Genomic DNA, 19,580 nt, shown 5'->3' on the forward strand with positions numbered 1-19,580 from the left:
GCTAGTATAGAACAGGATTGGAGGTAGGGAACTACACAGAAGGGTAGCTCTAAGCTTTCACTTTGAACTTGCACTTAACCAGCCCTTCCATTATCATTCCACTATTTTAACTACCAGTAGTTTTCTACTCTCCTTGATCAAAATCAGAAGGAGTAATGCCTCTCTCTGCAGAATTCAAGATAACCTGTTCTTACCAGATGTCTGAGTAGTCCTTCACACCAATGGGTGGTCAGATAAGATTCTTTTAGTAAGGTACTGATTTATAGAAGGCCCAAGTGGCATCTTTTAAAAAAACTTGCATCGGATTCATTATCTCAATCAAGAAATGCCTTCTCAATCCTTGAAGAGAGTCAAATCCTCATTCTGGAATTCTCAATATTAAACCAAAGTTACTCAAACCATCCCTCCCATCAATGCCATCATTCTAATTCTTAACGTATTAGGAGTCACTGGGCTAAGATGAATATTCCTCTCCACAATTCCTAAGTCTTCTACACTAAGTGTAAGGAGTGCACTGAGTTAGCGATTATTTTAACCAAAATCTCAGAACAGTGTTTGGATAGCTCTGTGCCTGCTGGTATGTAGAGAAAATCCACTGCACTGAAATAATCGCTGAGAGAACAATTACTTAATGAGTTAACCACTTAAATGTGGCCAGTTGCTCAAGTGCAAAAGACTCATTTAAAACTGGAATTATAATAGAAATGGATATTTTTATAACCATAGTTTTAAAAAAACCTATCAGACTAGTGAGTTATAAAAAAAAAATCCCATAACCAAGCAAACGGAAGAGCGGCAATGATCTGTACTCATTAAAGGTAGTTTGTTCTTACTAAATTAAAATCAGATTCCTCCACTTTCATTAACTACTTACTATTAACACATCTGGTAAATCAGATGAAATCCAATCTGAACTACCAACAATTAATTTTAAAATAAGTATTGGATGCACATTTACCAGCAGAGACTCATATTTCTCTATGAAATATCTGCAAAAACTTGTCACAGATGCAAGTGAACAAAACATCTATCTAAAAATACGGTATTGAGCAATGATAAAAATACTTCAGACAGCAACGGAAACACAGCACAAAGGAGCTTTTCCAATGCCTTCTTGGCAAACAAACAAGCGTATCTTGCAAGTATGAGTATTGGGTTTCCTTAAGTGCCCACACTGCTGAGAAGCAAAGGGAGATACAAGGAGGTTCCTGAAATTAACACATCCGGAAGCTGTTAAGCTCAGAATCCTCAAATACCAGGTTCAAAGCCAGCAAAGAGTTAAACACCTAGGCTAGCTCAGTAATGAAAGCTTAGTAAGTTTGGCCAACGAATATCAAGTAGATACCAGGGCTAAAGCAACTGCTAAAGGGATGACCTCTTTGAATCTCATTTGCATAGCAATGAGATATCACAAAGGCATTAAGTCTGAAACTGCAATGCTGTTTCTAGTCCATGCTTTATGTTGTTGTGACATTAAGCAAACTGCTTTTTAAAGTAAAACAGAAATGATTCCAGCAACGAAGGATTGGAGGGTGGCAGGAATAGGGGAACAACTAGATTATAAAATAGATCAGAAAACAGCTAGTCACTCAGGGAGCAAAACCAGCTGAAAAGAACAATAAAATAATAACTTTCAAGGATATTTCCAAAATGAGACAGACCAGGTAAGTACGTTGCTGGCTTTTGTCAACTGATATGTTAGTTGGGCCAAGAATAATAATGCATGTCTATTCACAACAGACAAAACAATATGTCAATAAAATGAGCCAAACTCTTTCAAAGTGTATCTGTTACAGCCTTAGGCTATTGCCTCTAATGATGCAAAAACCTTCAATTACAGTTTGGGTTTATTTTTGTTTTAAGGAAGTCTGCTTACAAGTATTAGTATCATTAGCTACTGCTAAGGAAGATTGGAGGGTTTTTTCCTCTACCATTGAGAAATGTAACTTTTTCATACACTGGATTAAATTACACATATAGCCAAGGCTACAAAAGAAAAACAAAACAAAACAAAAACCCAGCATTGAAGTCAAACTTTTGTGCTGTAACAGTTAGAAACTCAAAGAGCATTCAACAAAATCTTCAATACCCAAGCTCTGCCTGCATTTTTTGTTTAAAGGAAAATACTTCCAAGCTTCAAATGCCTTAAGTTCATTTCCCTCCCAGAGTTTTATGCATCAAATTCAAACCCAGTCACAGGGCAATTAGATGAAAACACAACAGAACAAAAAAACCTGCTCCATGATGCCTTGAGCATACAGCTCATTCAGGTACAGTTGTTTCCCTGCAGAAATCACTGAAGAACACAAAGATTTTTACTCATATCTGTCATAGAGACAGGCAAAATGAAAGTAAGGTTTGAGCTGCCTATTAGATTCCTGGACCCCCTTTCCAAAGGCATAAAAAAAATAACTTACTTTGTGATTTTGACAGAACCTCAAGTTAGCCTCCAAACCATAGTAATCTACTTTGGACAATGAAATTAGTATTTCAGTAAATCGTCCACGAAACAGGAAGCCTTTTAGTAACGACCTTGAACCAGATAATAGGAAAGGCAAGAAAAGCAGGGTCCAAAGCCAGAGGGTAATTGTGATTCAAAGGTTCTTTTATGCAAATAAGACCCCTAATCATGCTAATGTAATTTTCTGTATTTTATCTTCTGTCTTTTTATGTACATTCAGCTGAGAAGCCAAAATCAGGAAATAGCAGATTTCCATCTTCTCGAGCCAACCAGTCCTGTCCTAGCACAGCCATGAAAAACTACAAGACACTCACTGGGATTCTAACAGCCCCACTCCCAGGAATGACATGACAGAACTCAGAACATCCCAACAATTCTCAAGTTACAGCAAGCAGTTAATGGACTCGAGCATAGTGCAATAATCCACAGTAAATACTAAAGCACTAGTTAGCTTTTCCATTTCCTTTTGTGTTATCACTAGCCTGGAAGGAAAAGTCACTTCCAAAAGGGAGAGACTGCACTGCTGCTATGACTCTCTGGAGGCACTCAGTTGCTTCCTGCTGACCCGGATGTGTGCACTATTAAGCTGTAGAAACTCAAACCAGACTTGCCAGGTACAGAGATGTTTTCAGCGATACTGTAGTCGGGAGAAGCCTAGACGCTTCCACAGGATTACTATAGGGTCACTATGTGTAAGACTGAGGACAGGCCAGGAACTCAGAACTCCAAGGAGGGAAATAGCTCATGGCTCAGCAGAGGAGTAGAGAGCACACGTTATAAATTTAGGCAAAACCAACTTAGCATTCTGACCCTGATACCTCCAGAAACGTCACCTTGGCCAAGTCCCTTATTATCCTTGTGCCTCAATTTCTTCATCTGTAAAGTACAAAAGATACCAGACTTAGCATAATAGAGCTCTTGGGGGATGAATGAGATGATATATGTACACTTCCCATCAATGTTAATGGTTATTAACAAATGTAAAAATGAATGAAAAAAATTGCAAATCAACAAATGCGGTTACTATGTATATTGTCAAGAATTCCTTTTTAGTAGTCCCCTATCAATTCAATGCCTGCTGACCAGCAGGAAGTTTGGGAGTGTTTTGTTTTCCAGGATTCTTTATCTACATTCTCTTTTTCTCAAGTTTCTCCCATAAACTTGATCATCCATACAGTAAAACTGGACTATTGAAACAGCCCTTTGTAATTAACCCTATGCATAGTATTTATTATTGTCGTTATTTTTACTATTCAAATAATGCAGGGCAGTATGGTTCCCTGCCTGCTTCTCAAACTTTGATTAACAGCAGTTACATCAATGCATTTAAAGCTCCTGCATAAACAAGGAAGATACCTTGGAAGTTTTAGCACTTTCCTCATCTCTACCAGCCCCAGGCTGCTGCCAATTAGCCTGCAAGCTAAGTAAAAAACAAAATTGCTACAGAAACAGAATTCCAAGATAGATACCTCCCCAAACGCCAGTCTTTCTTCCAACCAAATGCCACCTCTGACTCTACATGGAAATGCCAGAGGTGTCCTAGAAGCAACTTTTAATTAAAGATTGGAGTGAGAAAATTTAAGGACTCTGATAACTAAGTAATTTAAAATATTATTTCATGTTTAAACAAACACATTATGGAATGGTAAAATTTACATAAATTATTAGAGAAAAATACTCAGCTATCAAAAACATCCCACTGACGCTCATGGCCTGTCTTTGGGCTCCACCACCACGCTCTGAGTATAAGACCACCTTCCCCTGGCAGTACAGGGATTTGTGTGGCTACATTTGAGAAGCCCTCGCTATCGACAAGAGTGGTGGGTTCAAATTCAGGTCATGTCAGCTAAGGTCTGTGACCTTAGTTCAGTTCCTAACCAGATCTTCATCACCTGTGAAAGGGTGTTGCTAACAGCCACCTCCTAGAACACTGTTGATGCTGGGACAAAAGTATTTATGTAAAGAACCTGGTGCAGCAGATTCTCAAGAATTCGTAGCCATGGTTTTCTCTCCCACCCCATTCTCCTTTTCCTACTTGTTATTTGGGATCACAGATCAAAACGATGCTTAGAAGTCCACCAAGCATCATCTATAATCTCTCTTGAAGAGGCTAACTCATTCCAACATCCAAACACCTACAGAGCATGATGTTGGTTCATCCATCTGACAAATACTCATTGAACATCTACTTGGTGGCAGGAGTTCTCTATGAGCGAAAGAACTTAGCAGGCAAGAAAGGGTGTGCAAATAGCTATTCCAGGCCATCAGTTCCCAGATGGAGTGTTTTCCAAGACATCAAATGACTACAAAGCCTTCTCAGGTGGGGACAGGAGGGAAGTAATGACAAAGCATGCTGCAATTCCAGGTTATTCCAGTGTAGTTTAATGATCCCACACCTGTGCACTAGGATACTGGGGGATACAGTTCTCTTCAGGGATATTAATAATAACCAAAAGCTATTAGTGAGGCCAAGAAAAAGGAATGAAAAGCCCCTGACCCAAACAAAGAAGAGGGCTTCCAGCAGCAAAGGGCCACTGAGAATAAACTGCTGGAACCTGGTCACCAGCGCTTCACCTGTGCAGCTTGCCCTTTTACTCGCTTTCCAGGTCAGCAGGGACAGCAATCATGCCATGCACACTCAGTACTCACAGATTGCTCCAGGCTGCCCAGAAATCTGCATGGAGGCAAAAGATCAAAATGCCTTTTCATCTAAATAACTGTGAATTAACCCTCTGCCTTTTTAATTACTCTCAATTACTTTCCCACTATTTACAAGGATTTTTCTTTGCATAACAAAATCCAACTCTAATCAATATATGCAGTATATCCCAGCTGATTAGCATAATTCTTGCTCCACCATGATGCTGGAGTTGTGCCAGCCTTACCTAGCACACAATTAAATGTCTGGTAATGCCTGCTGCTACCCAGCAGGCCTTGTGAGTTAATAGGGGAAAAAAACGGATTCATATTTGCCTCTACCAGCCCCTAAGTGCCCTGGCTCTCTCTCATCTGCTTGTAGACACGTACAAAGTGTGCCTGGAAAAATAAAGGCCTGGAACAATCATACAAACCTAAAAGGCGCAGGAGCCTAAGAAAAGGATCTCCCAAGTCTAACTCGTTATCTTCTCATTGCAGTAAATCCTTCCAGAAATAAGATATCACTATTCCCACCTCCTATTCCAATAAGTAACTGTGTGTACACTTTAAGTACAGAAAAAACTCAGGTATCTAAATAGCCAGGTATCACCTAAACCCAGTATTATGAATTATGTTCAGTGTACCTTCAAACCAATCTTCAGTAAGCACAAATCACCTAATAAGACATCAAAAGCATTACACATTTCTCATGCTCAAGGATCTGGTGTTAATGACATTTTGTTTGCTAAGCTCCCAGAATACAAACTGTCTAATAGATAGACACGGCCTTTTCCAGTTGCCATTCATTCAAGAAATAGTCAGATATTTTTGGAATTATGACATTCCCAAGACACACACCTGTTCACAGGTTGATTTTAACAGCGTGCCTTTCAAATATTGCTTTAGTGAAGTGTAATTGGGAGGAAAAAAAACAAACAAGATACTTGGAATTTCACAAGACTTGCATTTTAATCTGTCCTATCACTAACTGCCAGGTAACTCTGTATATTCATTTATATACACACACAAGCTTAATTATATGCCAGACACTCTAAATTCAACCCCAAAAGCAAGATTCTCTTGCCCAAAAAGACCTGGGAAAGATGGGCAGTTTTGACAGATGAGCCAATCAAGACTCTGGGTGTATATGCCTGGAGGATCTTTCCTTCAACTAGAAAATGTGGACCTCAAATATATCTCACCAGGACCAGAATCATTGCAGTCCTAAAGCCTCAGGGATATTTTTCAATATTTGGTCATAGATGGTCCATTGTGAATGTCAATGATATACTGTTCAATTTGAACATAAACAAATGAGGTCATTCAAATTTAAAGATAAATACCAGAGAGATCCAGCAATAATAAGAGTTGGGGATCAAGGATTAATGTTATGCCACAGCCCTGAGAATGATCTGTAGGCGGGAAGAGACACCAGCACAGGTAATTTCATTACAAGGCAGATGGCATTAGATGTCGTGATGGTGATACAAACTGTAGTGGCAACCTGAGAGCAGAAATGTGAAGAAAGCAATATAGGAGGTAAGGTGTAAGCAGACCTTGAGGATGGCACAGGGCTTCCTTCCACTAGGACTGTAGGAGTTGGGGAACGTAGGGGAATGTAAAGGGAGTACCAGGTAGAGCAAAAAGTAGGTGGGAACACTGCAGAAGGTGAGACACACTGAGTGAGACACACTGAGTGCAAGGGACACTTTCCTGGATTTCCCAAAGTCTGGAAACGGGAGTGATCCTTTTTAGTATCTTCACAAAACAGTGGATACTGTTAGAGGTGTAATTCTGGGTGGGACAGGCGCACTGCCAGCAAACTCGTCAGCTTTAACATTTCCCCAACCTCTCCATAAACAAGGTGGTCATTTCTATCCTAATGCCAGTCCCAGTCTATCTTCCCTTTTTAGCTTCCCCACTGATGCTTCTCCACAAAGCAGTGTTGAGGGAGGTCAGCTTTTAACTTTCAGTTCATCATATATTTAAAGAAAATATATTTCCCATATGTATACATTCTTAGCTCTTTAAGAAATTTGATATGCAAAAATGTGAAGTCAAAAAACAGACAAATTAAGAGGAAACAAAATATCCTTTACTTTATATAAGAATGCACTGCAGGATCTGCTTAGTGAGTCCTCCCTAACTGAATGCATTTAAAATGTGATTTGCTTTGAAAAATGTGATATACGCTCACATTAAAAAATATGTCTATTGTATAAGAGCAATCTAGGCTTATTCACTTTGATTATTATAATAAGCACTGATGAGCTGTATGAAGTAGCAAATCTTATAAAATACCTGAATCTTCCTCTCTCTCTTTGGAGATGTTATTAATCCTACTATTTAGCAGAACTGTAAGAGTACAAATTGAACTGACTATATGCACTGCTGAATAAAACTTGGGAATAAAATGATTACAGCAAATGATTACACTTACAAAATCTACACTTCCAAAATAAAAGATTACCTAATTATTGGATAATTCAAGGAGATCTAGGAAATTGATCTGGCAATATAATATGTTTTCATCTTACATTTCCCAATCAACTGCCTAGATTGCATAAACTCCAGATTGTAGCAGTTGCCTCCTGAATGTAAATGGAAGGCATTATCGTACCACTGTTAAGTGAAGGACTTCCAAGCATATAATGTCACTTAATAAAAGATGCTGGTACCATCTTCCTGACTTGGGGCACCCATGCAATATGTCCTTTTCTGGGCCTATCCAGAATAACGTGATTATCTAAAGCTAAAACAACTTTCTCAAAGAAAGCTAAGTTTTGGACAGTCAGGCACCAGATTTGTTTTCTATGTTCCACGCAAAATCAGTCCAAGGTAATAAGGGCACTCAATATATTTTTGCTGACAATGACATGGATTTGAGGAACCCAGCACAGGCTATCAGCAAGACTAACAATGTAATGTGGACTTAGCTCACTCAGACTGTGAATGCTCTGCTATGTCTACAGGAAAGATGGAATGCTAGATTACTTTAAATAGCTCCTACCTAGAGAACATACCTATGAAGATGAGGAATTAATATATCTTACAAAACTAGCTGTTCACATTCATACCAGTAGAGGAAGCAGCTAAAATCTAAATTGTGAACAGGGAGTGACAAGTCCTCAAGGATTTAGGGAGACATGTCTCTCCCTTCCTCACTTGTTGTCAACATTCTCAAGTTATTTCTTTACTAACTGCAGTACTTCAAGCATTTATAATCATCAAACACAGTTCAAAAAGAAATATGTCCCACAGCAAGCTGTTAAAAAAATAAAAGAATTTTCCCATCTTCTGTATGATTGGAAAGTTTTCTATGACTATAATCTGAAGTAGAAAGGCTTTATACCACTAAATCCTCAACCATAAAGCTGAAAAGGACAGAGAGAAATGAGTATTTAAATGTAAACTCTGCTATCAGAACACAGAAGAGCTAATTGTTATATAGAAGAAATTAATCTCACAAATTACTTTTAAGCTATTCCAGCAAAAATGCCATTATAATAGTTTTGTTTCTCAATTTTTGATGTCAAATGGTACAAAGTCATGCCTGATGTTCTGTTGACACTTCATAACATCAGGAAATATCAGGGACTCACTCCGTAGGAATGGTCTTCAGGAGAAGCAAAATCATCCTCATCAGCTGCAAAGTCAAAAAAAGCACACATCACTGCAGTCAAGAAGCCCAAAATGGCAAATGATCAAGTTCCAACAGCTAAAAAGATCCAAGACATTATGAGCTTTTAATGAGTGAAACATGCCATGAGAAAGGGACCTTCTGTCAATAAATCTAAATCCTGGTTCACTAATTAAACCATCTATACACAGTGTCTGAATATGTAGACACCAGACTTCAACATTCTTAATTATATTCAATTCCAGGCATATTTTTCCATTTAATTGACATTCTGAAATGCCTGTACAGTCCTATCAGATAGGTACCAAATTCTCAAAGGAGGTTAACTACACCCTTCTGAATTCTGAGTCATCTGATTAAAATTGTTATTATGGAACTTTGTTTTCGAAATGTGGGTTAAGAATCACACCCTACTCTGTCCATAACTACAGCAATATTAAAGTCATCTGCATTTGGTCCATTCTAGTGGGGACATTTCTTTACATTAAGGCTCTCGACAACCAGGGCAACCTGATGAAACCACAGCTACGACATCCAGCCTGGTCTAAGACCCATGCCACAGAAATCACATGACATACTGCTCAGCCAATCACAGCACATACTGCCATCATTCAGCACCTCTTAAGAGCCAAACAGAGAATTGCAAACCACAGTCTTAAAAAAAGACTTCAGATCCCCCAAATATGAATCGTATACTTAATACTTCAAAAACAATCAATAAAATGTCATCTTTAATAGACGCTCTAGGTTTCAAAAAAGACCAAGCTACCCCTCCTCCCCAGATATAGCTTCATTCTGCTTTTAAAGAAAAGCACCCAGTGTTTATCTGATAGAAAAAGTGACATTTATACTGTCATTAAGCACATTTGTCACTGATCTGTAGTCTCTGGCATGCTTTCAGATGTTTACAAGTGTTAAGTAATATTCAATGATATTTTGTAGCATTAAATTTGGGGTTTACTTCAAAACGTGAATGTAATAGCTGCTCCAGCGTGCTCACTTTTTAACCTTCCACAGTACTGAAAAGACTGTAATTTTTATCAGATTGTTTGGAATTTAATTTAGTTGAAGTCCTGAAGTTACAATTAAACTTCCAGTTAACCTTTCACATCTGTGCCTCATTCAACAGCTGTGCTTATCTCTGACATCTCAAAAAAGAAAAGAAATCAGGAAGAGCAGAAATACTATTTGCAACTGCTTTGCGAAGTACAAGCATCAGCAAATCATGGTAAACCTCCGAGGTAACAGTTCCAGCCTTTTCACCCACATTCCGGAGGTGTACCATTTACTTTTTTTTGTAAAGTTAAAAAGCAAGCATCAGACCTGAATGCTGAATTCCTAAAGAACGGAATACCTCAGAGTTCCCTGTGCTAAAGCTAACTGACAAAAACAGGGAACTAAGAATACACCATGGCCACCAGTATGATTTCTCCCTGGCACTTGCCAGAAGCATGTCTGCCAAACTTTGTAGGCTCCTTCCCCCTCCAACACTAAGTAGTCTGTGATTTTTTTTTTCTTAAGTATACAATCTTTAGCCACAATTAGACTGAAACCTTCTTGAGGACATGATTTTTTTAAATGCACTGCATCTCTTGTAATTCCTACACATAAAAGGAGAATTGAGCAAATATTGATGGATTACATTGAATTCGTTCCCTGAATTCAGAATTACATAAAGAACAGACTCCACAGCAAGCGTCTAATGTGGAAAGGAAGAATTTGTTCCCGGAGAAACCTTCCAAAATTCATTTACCAGTGCTGGAGCACACTATGATTACCATGTGGAGAAGGAAGTGAAGAAACTATAGTGAAATTGAGGACAAATACACATTCGGCAACAGAACTGGTGAAAGTGAGAACCAAAAAATGCAGGAGGATGGAAGCCATGTGCCTACCCAGTCACCTTTTTCAGGGCTAGTCCAACTCAATGACAACTCAGTAGAGAGTCCCAGGGGTTCCATTCACAGCAGGAGGATGCCGAGCACATGTTCTCAATTTTCATTCAAATTCCCTGAGGTCTAGGTGCTCTGGGCAGGGGTGAACTCTGACCTCCTGATCTGAGGCATCACTGTGGTTTCTCTGCAACAGTGCAGTTCTCCCACCTCAGCTCCCAGCAGATTTTGATGCCTCAGTCCTCCCCCTGCAGATTCTGACTTAAATGGTCTGGAAGCACGTTGTCCATCAGTTGTTTTAAAAGCTTTGAGTGATTCCAAAGTGTGGTCAAGGTTGAGAACTGCTGCTTTCCAATGACTCTGGGAGCTGTGGAGGGGGGGTGAGAAGCCCTCAGAGTTAACTGCTGAATTACAGTGTCATAAGCAACCCATTAAATTTTATGAGAACAGCAAAAATAAGTGACTTTTTAAAGACTCTCCTCAAAGGCAGCTTATCCTCACCAATACTTTTTTAGAGACTAACAGTCAACCAAAATAACCCAGAGTTGGTGATGTGTTCTTTAGGAAGCCACCATGTGTATACATCAGGGAAGAAAATAGGGGCATGTGCATGCACCTTGCATGCAGGCACATTTAAAATTCGTAAAAGCCCTCTTTGAAACTGGGGGTGGAGTGGGAATGAGGACCACAAAAGGATAATGGAGAAAAGGACCTGAATACATTCTAGTGCCTTCCCAAAATGTTGAGTAATGTTCCAACAGCCCATTTGGACTATTCCAGGGGTATATCTTTCCAAAAGGGGGCTCTGTCCTAAAGAAATGAATTCATTGATTTTGTAGTATCTTGCCTACATTAGGCTTTTACCAAGAATTATTAAATTGGATTTTATTCACTACATACCCCTAAATCTCTACTTCAGGTCATATTAATCTCTCCTTCCTCCTCTAGGACCCTGTTCAGTGACACTGTTTTGTCAAATAACAATTATGGCCACGTGTTGATTTCTACTTCGCACACATGGGTATCTCCCATTTTCCCAACAAGACAGTAAGCACACAGAAGCAAAGAATATAGTTTACATTTACAAAGAATATATTTGAATCCTGCCCACTGCCTTGCAAAGGGAGGTAGGTTCAGTAATTACTGGGGAAAAAAAAACTAAAAGAAATGAAATTGTTAAAGAGGGAAAGGAAGCAAAAAATAAAACAGGAAAAAAAAAGTAAAACCTTTGTTAAAGGAAACAACTTAAAATTCTGTAAAGTGTGACTTCATAGAATGAAAACAAAGGGTTAAATTTAAGCCATACAAGGGCAAGAGTTAATTAAACAAATTTCCTTTATTAAATGGAGATTGTAATCCACAGTCTTGGAACCCTCAAAGATGAAAAAGATGAAACATGACAATCTGCCCAAGGGTCCCTTTCTCAGCAGCCCCTGTATGACTTTTGTTCAGTTAAGGCAACACTCCTAAAGCATTGTGTAAAGAAAGGACAATCCTTGATTATAAGAATAATTTAATCATTAGGATTTGAAATCCGTTTTCTATTTTCTCTATCATCATGCCAGTTCCATTCTCAAATTTTCATCCTTTCTACTTAATATATAAATATCTCAGTCCTAGAACTGGCTAAAACTAAGACTAAGCTGGCAGTGCCATTCCAATCCAAAACTACTTCAACGGTCATTTGTCACTGTTACATGTAGCTGACAGCCTATTCTGGTAGACGAGCGACTGACTGGCTGGAAGCCACTAGACAAGTGTCAAATATGTTCTCAATAAATTCAGTCTGTGGCATTAAGCTGAATCTATTTGTTTTTCTTTCTTTAAGGAAAGGCAAGCTTTCCTGTAATTTAATTATTCTTGGAAAGAAATTTGGGGAAAAGGAGGCACTGTAGGCACAGAAGGAAAAGAGCTTATTAAAGGAGTAAATGCTCTTCAATTGACAGAAAAAAATGAGTACGTTTGAGAAAGTCTATAGAATCAAATTGTCCAAAACACAGAGAAGAAATTTACCTTCAGGGTCTTCACAGAGGAAGTCACGTAAGCCCCAAGTATGTATTAGGCCACTAGGCCCTGTGGTCACCCTCAAGAAGACAGACTATAAAGCACAGACGTAACCCTCACAATGGGGCAGGAAAGAGGTTCATAAGGGCATATTCGACAATTAGAGATTGAAAAGTATTTCAGAAAATTTTGTCAACAAACAAACCAATATATATACAGGGGTTGTGTCTCTTCCTTTACTTGTTTAAGCTTATGCTTATCTGTGGGAAACTAGAGGCTCCCCTATGTGCAGGGAGGAGGCAGGCAGGAGACATGTCCTTCCCTCCAAGTCTGTCCTGTCAGATCCCTTTTTTTATTTTAATTCCTCCCTGGGGTTTGTCACAATCAGCAAAGACAAGGGTTCATCAATAGTTCTTCCTCAACAATCAAAGGAAATCAATCTGAATGGACTGGCCCAGCTGATCCCATCAGATGATACCACTCAGTGCTCCTGCAGAAGGCAAAAACCTGGGAATGATCCCCGAGGGAAGAAACCAAACACCCCCTGTATTAGGCTTTCCCTCCTACCCCACAGGAAAAAGCCAACCCACCTATCAACTGGACTGATGTGGGGTACCATGGAATGTCACAACCAACTCTGCCAATGGGAAGGTGAAGAAGCCACGTTGGTCCTATTTGTTTTATGAGCTATTTATAAAGCATAACAGGACAGCCAGGAGGAACACTCCTGGAACTAGCTGGTAATGACGAAATATCCTCTCCCCCCTCATAACTGCCTACTTCTTTGTATTTGACATAACGCATCAGCCAGATTAGAGCAGGTCACCACCCAGCAGCGTATGAGGCAAGCAAGGATGATAACATAACCTGACACATCAAAATGTTCTTCTGTGAGCAGCCTGAAGAGCTGCAGCTTTATAAAAAGCTGTGAGCTGGCAAAATAACCAGATAGCATCCTGGTCAGTGGGCATCCAATCTGTTGATGGGTACTCATTTCATTTTTGAGTAGCTCAGCACAACTGTAATTGCTAGTTAACAAATAGACTGGATCTTGACTATTTGAGAAAAAAATCCTCAAAATGACTCTTGCCAGGAACCAGAATAAAATTTGAAGGAAAAAAAAAAAAAGGGCAGGGGAGAGAGGTGAACTTGAGAGCCAGCCCTTGGTTAGCAAACACTGGCTGCGAAAATTGTGGAGCTAGAAGATGCAGCCCGCCCCAGCAGCCAACCCGTTTGTGATCTCTGAGCCAGCAGCCTTTCATGTGGAGTTCTGTGTGGTTCAGATATGAAGACATTATAACCGAACAGTTCTGGGAACTTTCTCATCCCAGCACCATTCATTGCCCAAATTCCAGCAAGCCAACAGCAAGGCTTCATGATTGTCCATCAGCATTCAGTTTAATTTGGAAAGACAACTTTTCTCCGCGTAAAATGTTTTTTAAAAAAACCCTTCCCCCACTACAACCTTATTAGAAAAAAAGCACATCAAAGCGCTAAAGTTAATGCATTTTCTGTCTTTGTCTCTTGGCGCCTGGGTTTTCTTAGCTGTTCTTTATTCTCTCACTGCTCAGCTGCTCCGATTTAGGGGTAAGAACTCAAAAAAGAAAAAGCAGGAGCAGTTAGCTCTGTGCAATTTCCAGGATTCTGCATAATCTCAATCTCTCCATCTCTTCTCTCTCCGTGTCTCCCTGCTATCCCTTCCCTTCCTTTCCTTCTCAGATTCAGATCTCCAAGTCACAAACAAGAACATCATTCAGGCGTTCGATAAGCGGTAAGAGAAGTTCAGGGTCTGCTGGTGGAGAAAGCTGGGTTCTCTCTGATCGATATTGAGAAGGGGGCACCTCGGTCCTCAGTTCCTAGATGGCGGGCTTCCCCATTCCACCACCTGAATTTGCTGCCTGGATCAGGGGCAAAGGCGGCTGCAGTCAGTTTTCAGTCTGTGCATATATTTTAACTCAGCCCAGGAGGAATCAGAAAATCTAACTCTACCAACAAAGCCAGGAGCACAAACCCACCGTGATGAACTGGTCCGCCTGCTTCCCCCGCCCTCTTCCTCCTACCACCCCCGACTCGCCTTTGAAAAGACAAGCGCTGGGACCAGAAAATTAATACGTCCGAGGCGAAGACGGGGGAAAGCGGCGGAATACAAGTGGCCAGGAGTGGTTTGCATTTCGTTGTTTGTTTACGGGTATCTTTTTAAACATCAAGGACCCATGAATGTGAACTCAAGCTGGCCAGACCCCCGTGGGAGCGTCGCACGGCCCCAGGCGCTGCCCAGACAGCTCGCCCCCCGCCCCCTCTCCCGTCTGGCTGAGGCCGGGGTGAGTGGGGGAGGTTCGCGCGGGTTTGTCTGACACTTGTAAAAGGGAGAGAGATCCAACTTGGAAAACAAATGCGCCGGAGTCCGAGGGCGGGAGGAGGGGCAACAGAAAAGACTCTTCAGTCATTTGCGCGGTCGGTGCTTCCCTCCCTCCCTCCCTCGCTCCCGCCGCGGCTGTCGCAGGCTTGCCCAGCCCAGAAGCCAGTCCGGGTGTGCGCACGGCAGGGCGACGAGACAGGGCTGGGGACCCAAGCGGGTTGAGTCGACCAGACGCCGCCGGCCCCCGCCACCCACCGCCCACGCTCCTGGCCGCAGGCGCCTCTCCCTCCCGGGAGGCTCTCCTAACCCCCAAGGCGACCTCACCCGGTCCCTGCAGGCTCGCTCCCCGTCTTCCTTATGTACACTGGCCACTCTCTTCCACAGCCTGGTTGTGCCCCCATTATTACACGTTGCTGCAGCCGTAGGACGCCACCACCATCACCACACACACACACACACACACACACACACACACACACACATCCCGGAGCGCCTCGTTTCCTGTTGTAGCAGGCTACCCAAGAGGCGCTCTTAGGGCCAAGCCAAACTCCCGCCACCCCCGCAATCTGGAACCCCGCGCACACCCCGCCTACTACCGCAGGGCACGGGGAAAGTCAGCAAAAGTTGCTTTCCACGAAGCCTAATCGTGGTCAATGTTTAACCATCCCGCAAAGCACACGCGACAAAAGTCAGTCTGAGACTGCAGGGATAAATACCGACCACAGCAAGGCTAAAAATACCCGGGCTAGCCACCTCGCGCAAGCCCGGGGACCAGATGCACTTTAGCTCAGCGACCCCCACTGGCGGAATCCGGGCGCGCACCCGGAGCCGCGCGAAGACAGTCCTGGCCATCTCGGCTACCTCCCTCTCCCGCCCCTCAGACCCCCACCCCCGCCCCACACCCACACGGGTTTCAGCAAGGGGGTCCATCCAGAACCCACCAGGAAGGGGCTTTGAGCTAGAAGCCGGCGCGACTTCGCGTTCCCGCCCCCAGACCCATAGAAGGCTGTAACGCCCCCCCCCCCAGGAGCTACAGACCCGCGCCGCTTTCTTTTCAAAGACAAGCAACACACACTCCCGCCCGCCAAAAATCATGCACTCTCCCAAGGCACTCCGTTTCCCTAGAAGAAAATAGCAGGAAAAGTCCCTCCTCCCGCCACCCGGTAAAAGGATGTCGCCCCAGTCCGTGAGCCGCTGCCATTCAAGTACATTCCATCCTGCCCATGACCCCCCAAGCCCAAGTGAAGCGTGGAGCAGACCAATAGACTGTTTAGTAACCCCTTCTCCTGCCTGGCGAAAGTGGAGTCTGGACTCCCGGCTCTGTTCGGCGCCTCTCCAAGCGACGACCCAACTTGCGCCTCTGGGTCCCCCAAGTGCATCCATGGACCTCTGAACATTCCCACTGCGCCCGCCAGACACCAGCTGCCAAACGTGCTCACCCGCCTGGTCCCTCACATCCACCTGCATCGGGCCGACGAGGCTCTGGGGACCCGGGGATGGGTGTTCCGATCCGCAAGCCCTCTCGCGCCTCTTCCCCAAATCTTCAACCCCAAACTTGGCCAACTCCTTGCGAACCCGGCTACTGCCGCAAGACCCAACCTCCTTCTTGCAGTGGCAGCGACCGCGGCTCGGAGCCGTGCGGAGGCAGGAACTTTCAAAGGTGAAAAGTTTCCCCCATGCGCTCCGCCGGCTCTCGCCTCCCAGAGCCCACCTCGCAGCCGGGTTTCCTCCTGGAGGCGCGCTCCGGCCGGTGCACCCGGCAGCCAGATCATCACGCTAAAAATCCCACGCACCCTTGCCTCCACCGGCGATCCACAGCTCCAGCAGGCGTTTTCCCCGTGGTCTTCCTCTCCGGGAGCTCCAGCCCAGGGCGAGCCGGCCACCCGGCCACTGCCGCCGCAGTGCCCGCCGCGCGCTCTCCGGGACTGGATCCGCGAGCAGAGGCGCTCGGCGCCCGGACGCAGCCGCCGCCGCTGCGGGGGCTCGCAGGCGGAGGAGGGGAGCCGGGAGGAGGAGAACGGCAGCAGGAGGCGGGGGACGGGGGCGCGAGATCCCAATCCGCAGCCCAGATCACAGCGCAGCCTGCCGGTTTGAGTGCTGGCTCCCGCGTCTGCTCCGAGCTGCCGCCGCCGCCGCTACTGCTCGCCGCCTCGCTGCTCCCAGCTCCCCATAGCAGCCGACGCCGACGCACGGCCAAGCCCCTCTCTCCTCTCGCTTTTCTCTCGCTGTCTCCTCCTCCCAAACCACTAGCGAAAAGGGCGAGGGGGAGAGAAGCACCGGCGTCCGGGATGACTGGCGGTCTCCGAGCTCCGCGCGCCCGGGAGAGGGGGCGGGCGAGAGGGGGTGGGGGAGGCGCGGCGAGCTGGCCAGAGCTCCCAGCGCGGGGCCTGGAAGCTGAACTAATTTTAGAGCTGGAGTCGTCCTCCACCAGTCTCCCGGGGCTCGAGGGTAACACCAACGTGCCTTCCTGCCACGGGTAGAGCGTGGTGCCGGCTCCGGAGCCGTCACACGCGCCACTTCCAGTCCGAGCAGCACTACAGCTCCGCGCAGAAGTCGAGCACGTGTTCCTCTCCTAGGGTAGATGATCAACTGAGGCACCTGGAGGTTAAAATGGCCTATCTAAGACCCAAGCTTAGTTTGTGGTGTAAAGATGAAACCATCAAATGTGCGTCTTGATTTCAACTGTGCTTCCCAGACAAAGCTACTACTACTTTCTCACACGTTTTTGAATGCTGGGGTCATCTTTCCTTGTGGAGCAGGGGTGAAATGTTTGTTTAAGAAGGCAACGGCTCATTCTCTTCCCTGCTTCCCTAACTTAAAATCGTTTGAAACATTTTTGCCTAAATGGAGAGGTACCCTGAAGGGAATGAGTGACTAATTTGGGGCTTGATTTGCAACTCCACCTGTCAGTTTGCCTGTTCCAGTAACTTGTGCCCCTACAACGCCCCCCCCCCAGACACACACTCCTCGCCCCCCGCCCCCCACATTCTGCTGCAGCTGAGGCTCCACTAGTCCCCGCTGCTGTGTATCCTCACGCTTCTGCCTTTCTTCCCCTCAAAGCAGTCTTAACACCGCCACCCCCACGCACCCCTCACTCACGCAGCACCGCACATCTGTCCCTAAAGCAGGCGTACACGCGGGCGGTTGCCTCGGATGCTCTCTCCCGGCGGCTTCTCCCCAACTCCAACACTGGCACCAGGGAAGAGGCGCCTCCAGGCCTGCAAGTCTATTCCCCAGAAGAAATCACTACTTTTTTTGAACCACAGAATTTTCTTTGGGGAGCCAGGTAGGGGTCGCCACTGGGGGACTTCGTGCTCAGTCACTAGAGCGAATCCTTTGAAGAGCCAACTGAGTTTACCTTTCTGCCCTTCTAGCTCGCAGCCTGGGCCCTCTGCCCTGCGGCAGCTACACAATGGCGCCGCTGCGCCCCACAGGTGGGAAGTTCCCCCTGAAAGCCCCCAGCAGCCTCGCTGCCTTGACAGCCCCATAAAGTACTGACGCGCTCTTGGTCACTCTGCTTTGGGTTTAATGTGAATCCTAAAGGACAGTGACAGCTCCCCATACATCAGCTAATTCAAAAATAATCAGCTTCATTGTCACCGAAGGCCAGAAGATGGGAAAGCTGACAGGAGGGAAACCAACGGGGCTGGGAAGACTTCCCCGCCCTCCAAAATCTTGGCATTTGAATAATTTTATTCTCATTTCATTTTTACTTCAGCAGCGTTCTAAGGCGTTGAAAGTTTATTACCATATAAATATGTCCCTGACATGGCGTCTTCCTGGTGACCAACAGTGCAGCTAACAGTGCCTCAGAGATTTTAATGACTCAATATATTTCCCACCTGAGTGCTTCTGCGGAGGTGCTCAAACAAGCTGGCTCCGGAAACCAGGCACCTTGGGTAGAGTCAGCGGGTGGTTGGCTGGCCACTGGGATGCTCCAGGGAAGCATGCTGGCCCTGAAACAGCGCATCTTCCACCTTCTGCCTGGGAAGAGTGCCAAGTGAGCGTAGGTGTGGCCGCTGCTGCATCTGGTGGTGCTCATGCATTCCAGCTCCTCAGAATGTTCTCTTAGGCCTCAGAGGCACCTTACACATAAGTACAGATATTTGTCTAAATTTCAGCCTCCCCTATCCCTAGGCAGTGCATTGATAATAAAGTAAACAGGCTTTACTCCCAGGGCAGATATAAGCCATTATAGCCTGTGGGTAAACGACTTCCTGCAAGAATGATGGAGTGGTGTATCTAGTAGGACACTCCTCCAGGCATTGAAGATTTGCCCAGCACTTAATACTCGTTTAATACCGACTGTATTAGACTTTTTCATTTCTTTAAAAAGTGCCTATTGTGTGCTAGCACTGTGATAGGCACAGAGCTGATGGTGCTGTAAGCTCTGTAACAGCAGAGACTTTGTTGATCATATTTACATTTTTATCCCCAATTCCCTATACCAGGCCTGACATATTCAATGAATATTAGTAAATATTCAATAAAATTCCAAGAATGAACAGATATTGAAAGCCTGAGAATCTTTTGTTCAACACAATGAAAATAATAGACAGGACATTGACATCCTTATAGGAAAGGAGA

The 19,580-nt window shown here is 44.3% G+C and overlaps 1 protein-coding gene across 1 annotated transcript in view; it reads right to left on the reverse strand.

Moving 5' to 3' along the window:
- The window catches only part of FAT3 (FAT atypical cadherin 3), a 621,620-nt gene extending 604,432 nt beyond the window's left edge, over window positions 1–17,188 (reverse strand). Inside the window, exon 1 of the mRNA XM_037011586.2 lies at window positions 16,787–17,188. The gene's annotated coding sequence lies outside the window, so the exon portion shown is untranslated. The remainder of the gene's footprint in view (window positions 1–16,786) is intronic.
- Between the last annotated feature and the right edge of the window lie 2,392 nt (window positions 17,189–19,580).

The sequence above is a fragment of the Manis javanica genome, chromosome 11 (genome assembly GCF_040802235.1).
Source record: "Manis javanica isolate MJ-LG chromosome 11, MJ_LKY, whole genome shotgun sequence".
Classification (NCBI taxonomy): domain Eukaryota; kingdom Metazoa; phylum Chordata; class Mammalia; order Pholidota; family Manidae; genus Manis; species Manis javanica.